Here is a 7,237-nt window from a genome sequence, read left to right as displayed (position 1 = left end):
CCAATGCTGAAAATAGAAAATGAAATTTATATGCATTAGAAAATAGTTTTCTGCAAGAATACAAACTGTTATTCACCTTAAAAGCAAGAACTTAATTCCCACATGATATTGAATATGTATGAAACTACGAATTGAAATGGAAGAAAGAAAGTGCTCAAAACTACACATATTTAGCCTAATTTCATGATGGCAATTAAAAATTTACTTAATTCAAGAGGGCGTAAAACAGACCCAAAGCAAACATAGGTAAAGGTCTTCCACAAATTTCATGACAGATACTACCTTCCAATGTGATAACAAACAAATTTTGATACTTACAAATGACATTACACTGAAAACCAAAACTTAGTCTGCCAGCCTTCGTGTTTCTCAGGAAAGGTCTCAACCTTTGGGTTCTCTTATGTTGGGTTCTCTTACCAAAGTTGCTTGCTTTTGATGTTTATTCTCTTCATCTTTTTTGCATTTCCTTTGCTCCACTGGTATTAATATTGTTACTTTTCTGTTTGTTTCGTTTTCCAATATTCTATATCATTTTTGCAGAAGATTTTGCATCAGAATCACAAAGCACCTATAGAAGGTAATGCAAGCAAAAACCGAGGGATTTTCCAGTATTCTCATCGTGTCCAGTTTTGTTTGCATTTATAGGGTTTCAATTGACAATGTTTTGGAGTTTTTTTGCAACTGTTTTTGCTGAAGATTTTACATCAGAATTACATAGCAAAATCTGAGCAAATTTGAATTGAATTTTGATAAAGTTTGGAGCTTTATTTTTAGTATTTTAAGGTGATAGATGTTCTTCATCATGGAATATTGTTCTTTCTTCTTGGACTACTCTTTCTCTTCATCTACTTTCTGAAGTATAAAGTATAATAACTGAAAACTTATTTTTATTTGTCCTAACTTATTTTTATTTATCCTGTGCAGGCACGATTTGAAGTATTGTATCATCTAAATTTGTAGCATGGATTGTAATTTGTGTTGATAATAATATCATAATTGTTGTGAGTGCATAAAAGTTGTTGTATTAGTATCATGAAGAGTTGTAGGCAATTATTAGCAAATGTTGTAATTCTAATCTCACCTCTTCTATATTGATGTTATGAAAATCTATAAAAATTGAAAGATTTATCATAGATCTTTCTTAATGCAATTGTTTTTTATTCTCATTAAAATAGACTACTATAAAATTGAGAACTAATATACGGATAAATAAAAAATATTAAATTATTTTATTTCCTACTTAAATAAAAATTTAAAATAAATAAAAGTTATGAGTATTTAAAATCCTAAATAAATATATGTCCCAAAAAATTTAATGTCATTCTTAAATAAGAATCCAAATTAACTAAATTTATATGTTTTTCAAAAGTTATAAATAAATTATTTATTTTTCAAATAAATTATTTATTTTTCCGGCGATGTGCTTCTTGCGGCGATGCCAGACCACCTGATCTTCCGTTATCTAACACGGCGATGACACCAACCTGGCGTCAACCGATTATGTACACTGCAGAACGCCACTTCCACAAACGGCGACCATGTACACTGCAGAACGCCACTTCCACAAACGATGACTATTGATAATTAAATGGAAACTTAACATGAGCTATACCATAAATTACTAATTTAAAAAGGTATTTATAAATTTTTATTAATGACAATTGAATTCTTAAAAACTTTGTCTTTCTTTTTAAGATTTTCAAAATCCTAAATAAATACAAATTCTTATGATTTTTAAACAAAAATTTGATTCAAAATTCTAAATATATCCATATCCTAAAATATTTAATGTCATTCTTGAATAAAAATCTAAAATTAATAAAATTTCTAAGTTTTTTCAAAATCATAAATAAATACAAATCCTAAATATTTTTATTTCCTACTTAAATAAAAATCTAAAAAAAATATATCCATTTTTACTCCAACAAACGGCGACTATGTACACTGCAGAACGCCACTTCCACAAACGGCGACCATGTACACTGCAGAACGCCACTTTTACCATGTTTACCTTCTTCATTTTCTTCGTAAAAATTTTTGGTAACTAATTCATAGTATTTTTTTAAAACCATAAACTAAATCACAAAAAAAAAAATAATGACAAATTTATTGGCTTTGATTTTCATTTCACATGATTTTATGAACAAAATATAAATTATAATATTGAAAAATTAATGAATAAAATGATATAATATTGATAATTAAATGGAAACTTAACATGAGCTATACAATAAATTACTAATTTAAAAAAGGTATTTATATATTTTTATTAATGGCAATTGAATTCTTAAAAACTTTGTCTTTCTTTCTAAGATTTTCAAAATCCTAAATAAATAAAAATTCTTATGATTTTTAAACCAAAATTTGATTCAAAATTCTAAATATATCGATATCCTAAAATATTTAATGTCATTCTTGAATAAAAATCTAAAATTAATAAAATTTCTAAGTTTTTCAAAATCATAAATAAATACAAATCCTAAATATTTTTATTTCCTACTTAAATCAAAATCTAAAAAATATATATCCATTTTTACTTCCACAAATGGCGACTATGTACACTGCAGAACGCCATTTCCACAAACGGCGACCATGTACACTGCAGAACGCCACTCTTACAAACGGCGACAATGTACATTGCAGAACGCCACTTCCACAAACGGCGATTATGTACACTGCAGAACGCCACTTTTACAATGTTTACCTTCTTTATTTTTTCGTAAAAATTTTTGGTAACTAATTCATAGTATTTTTTTTAAACCATAAATTAAATAACAAAAAAAAATAATGACAAATTTATTGGCTTTGATTTTCATTTCACATGATTTTATGAACAAAATATAAATTATAATATTGAAAAATTAATGAATAAAATGATATAATATTGATAATTAAATGGAAACTTAACATGAGCTATACAATAAATTACTAATTTAAAAAAGTTATTTATATATTTTTATTAATGGCAATTGAATTCTTAAAAACTTTGTCTTTCTTTCTAAGATTTTCAAAATCCTAAATAAATAAAAATTCTTATGATTTTTAAACCAAAATTTGATTCAAAATTCTAAATATATCCATATCCTAAAATAATTAATGTCATTCTTGAATAAAAATCTAAAATTAATAAAATTTCTAAGTTTTTCAAAATCATAAATAAATACATATCCTAAATATTTTTATTTCCTACTTAAATAAAAATCTAAAAAAAATATATCCATTTTTACTTCCACAACGGCGACTATGTACACTGCAGAATGCCGCTTGCACAAACGGCGACCATGTACACTGCAGAACGCCACTTTTACCATGTTTACCTTCTTCATTTTTTTTGTAAAAATTTTTGGTAACTAATTCATAGTATTTTTTTTAAACCATAAATTAAGTCACAAAAAAAATAATGACAAATTTATTGGCTTTGATTTTTATTTCACATGATTTTATGAACAAAATATAAATTATAATATTGAAAAATTAATGAATAAAATGATATAATATTGATAATTAAATGGAAACTTAACATGAGCTATACAATAAATTACTAATTTAAAAAAGGTATTTATATATTTTTATTAATGGCAATTGAATTCTTAAAAACTTTGTCTTTCTTTCTAAGATTTTCAAAATCCTAAATAAATAAAAATTCTTATGATTTTTAAACCAAAATTTGATTCAAAATTCTAAATATATCGATATCCTAAAATATTTAATGTCATTCTTGAATAAAAATATAAAATTAATAAAATTTCTAAGTTTTTCAAAATCATAAATAAATACAAATCCTAAATATTTTTATTTCCTACTTAAATAAAAATCTAAAAAAAATATATCGATTTTTACTTCCACAAACGGGGACTTTGTACACTGCAGAACGCTGCTTGCACAAACGGCGACCATGTACACTGCAGAACGCCACTCTTACAAATGGCGACCATGTACAGTGCAGAACGCCACTTCCACAAACGGCGACTATGTACACTGCAGAACGCCACTTTTACAATGTTTACCTTCTTTATTTTCTTCGTAAAAATTTTTGGTAACTAATTCATAGTATTTTTTTTAAACCATAAATTAAATAACAAAAAAAAAATAATGACAAATTTATTGGCTTTGATTTTCATTTCACATGATTTTATGAACAAAATATAAATTATAATATTGAAAAATTAATGAATAAAATGATATAATATTGATAATTAAATGGAAACTTAACATGAGCTATACAATAAATTACTAATTTAAAAAAGTTATTTATATATTTTTATTAATGACAATTGAATTCTTAAAAACTTTGTCTTTCTTTCTAAGATTTTCCAAATCCTAAATAAATAAAAATTCTTATGATTTTTAAACCAAAATTTGATTCAAAATTCTAAATATATCCATATCCTAAAATATTTAATGTCATTCTTGAATAAAAATCTAAAATTAATAAAATTTCTAAGTTTTTCAAAATCATAAATAAATACATATCCTAAATATTTTTATTTCCTACTTAAATAAAAATCTAAAAAAAATATATAGATTTTTACTTCCACAACGGCGACTATGTACACTGCAGAACGCCGCTTGCACAAACGGCGACCATGTACACTGCAGAACGCCACTTCCACAAACGACGACCATGTACAGTGCAGAACGCCACTTCCACAAATGGCGACCATGTACATTGCAGAACGTCACTTCCACAAACGGCGACTATGTACACTGCAGAACGCCACTTCCACAAACGACGACCATGTACAGTGCAGAACGCCACTTCCACAAATGGCGACCATGTACATTGCAGAACGTCACTTCCACAAACGGCGACTATGTACACTGCAGAACGCCACTTCCACAAATGACGACTATGTACACTTCAGAACGCATTTTTTAAACCATAAATTAAATCACAAAAAAAAATAATGACAAATTTATTGGCTTTGATTTTCATTTAACATGACTTTATGAACAAAATATAAATTATAATATTGAAAAATTAATTAATAAAATGATATAATATTGATAATTAAATGGAAAATTAACATGAGTTATACAATAAACGTAACAGGGAGAAATGTAACAAGAACATTGTTAATAACAGTTCATTTGTAAGTTATGCTTTCCTCTACCATGTCTGTAATATGAAATATTTCTTCACTACTGATTTGTTTAAGTGCTCATTTTTTGGACAAAGAATTGTATGATCAAGATGGAAAAAAATTGTATAGAGGTTCTGCCACATGAATGTTGTAGAGGTGAACTAAAATGTTGGAAGACTAAGGTTTTGGACTGAAGAGTGTTGAAATTTAATAATTTGACAGAGTGCCTCATGTATTTGATGTATAATGTGAATGCATTAGATTTCAACATGTATAATGCATTAGACATTTCATTATTAATGTGAAGGAATCAATACAGTGCCTTACACCAGTCCACATTTTGATACTGTTCTTTTCATTTTATAGTTTTCTTTTACTGTTTTCTTTATGGTATTTTTACTTCTAATGATTTGTAATATGCACCCTCATAAATAAATAACTTTTTTAGTGGTTAAATATCCATTCACCTTTATGCAGTATCTAAATAAAATAAACAAAATCTAATTAAAGAGTATGGTGCATATGTGAACATATATGTGCATATTATTATTATAACATTTTTCTTCCAATGATATAGTAATAATAGTAAAAAAGTATAAAAAATTATTAATATAGTAATAATACTTTATAAATAATTATACATGTATTTGTTAATATATATATATATATATATATGTTTTTTTTATATATTTATATTTATGTGTATATAAATATTTATTCAATAATTCAATAATTATCTACATATAAATCTTTATATATATATATATATATATATATTATATATATTATATATTATAAATTAATACTAATCAATGTATTAATATATTATATATTATATTATGAGTTTATTTTATATATAACTTATACTTATATATATTATTATATTAAAATTTAAAAATGCCAAATATATGAAATATAATTATAATATTAATTAATTTTTAAATGCATTGAGGGAGCTCAACGTCTCACATTTTACATATTAATATGCTATTTATTATATATCCATAATCCTATTTCAATATTTGTGCGGTATGTCTTTTCATATTGGCAACTACTGACAATTATAATATTAATTAATATTTTAATATATTAATATTTACAAATCTAAAAATATGAAATGAAATGAAATATTATATTAATATTAATTAATTTCGAAATGTTTAGAATGAAACGTCAGAATGGATGGTGGCAAATTGAAAAACCCAAAAGTCTCACGTATTGGATATTAATATGTTATTTATAGGTGTGGTTTCTGAAATTATTGTATACACATAATCCTCTTTCATTGTTTGTGTTATAAGTCCTTTCATATTTCATATTCTTCTCTTGATTTCTTCCTTTCATTTACGATGAAGATGATAACAACAACTGCTAAGAAAATTGTCGGACTGGATACCAAAGGCATGTTCTGGACAATGAGTGTTAAGGGTGATGTATGTGTTTTCTTGGTTATGTTATTATATTTGATTTTCCAAACTTCAATGATTTGCTTACAGTTTTTATTTTGATTTTTAAATAACAGTATGGTATTGTGGATCGCACTTTTGCTATTGAATTTCAAAATGAACTTGATGACCACTAGCTGCTGGCAGATAATAACGGGAACACCCATGTTGTGATGTACAACATGGATTTGCTGAATCCTGAAATAACCTATGCATGGGGGAACTTACGTCATTTTTATGATCTTAAAGGAGAACATCGCGTATATTTCCGATACGTTGGTGATAACTGCTTTCATATTAATGTTTACATGAATGTTTTTTATTTTTTATTTTTAATTTATTATGTTTATATTTATTACACTCTTTATTGATGGTTTTCTTTGTGCTATTTGTTCTGACCATAAAATGTCATATACATAAAATAACTGTTTTATGATTTCACTTTTATTTATTTTTCAGATTTCACTTACAACATTAATTTTTTATTTTACTTTTATAATATAGTTTAAATTTTAAGTTATTTTTTATATCAATAGAAACATCAAAAGCAATCAATTTTTTATAAGAAAATCAAAAAAGAAATCATTTTTATGTTGCAACGAACACACAAACAACAATATGAAAAACAATAGAAGAAACAAACCGAGAAAGAGATGAAAAGAATCGACATAAATGATAAAAGTAAGAAACTTTAATAAAAAAAACCCC

The sequence above is a fragment of the Phaseolus vulgaris genome, chromosome 2, assembly GCF_051622355.1.
Source record: "Phaseolus vulgaris cultivar YP4 chromosome 2, ASM5162235v1, whole genome shotgun sequence".
NCBI lineage: Eukaryota > Viridiplantae > Streptophyta > Magnoliopsida > Fabales > Fabaceae > Phaseolus > Phaseolus vulgaris.
The sequence above is the reverse complement of the archived record's forward strand: the minus strand, read 5'-3'. Positions refer to the sequence as shown.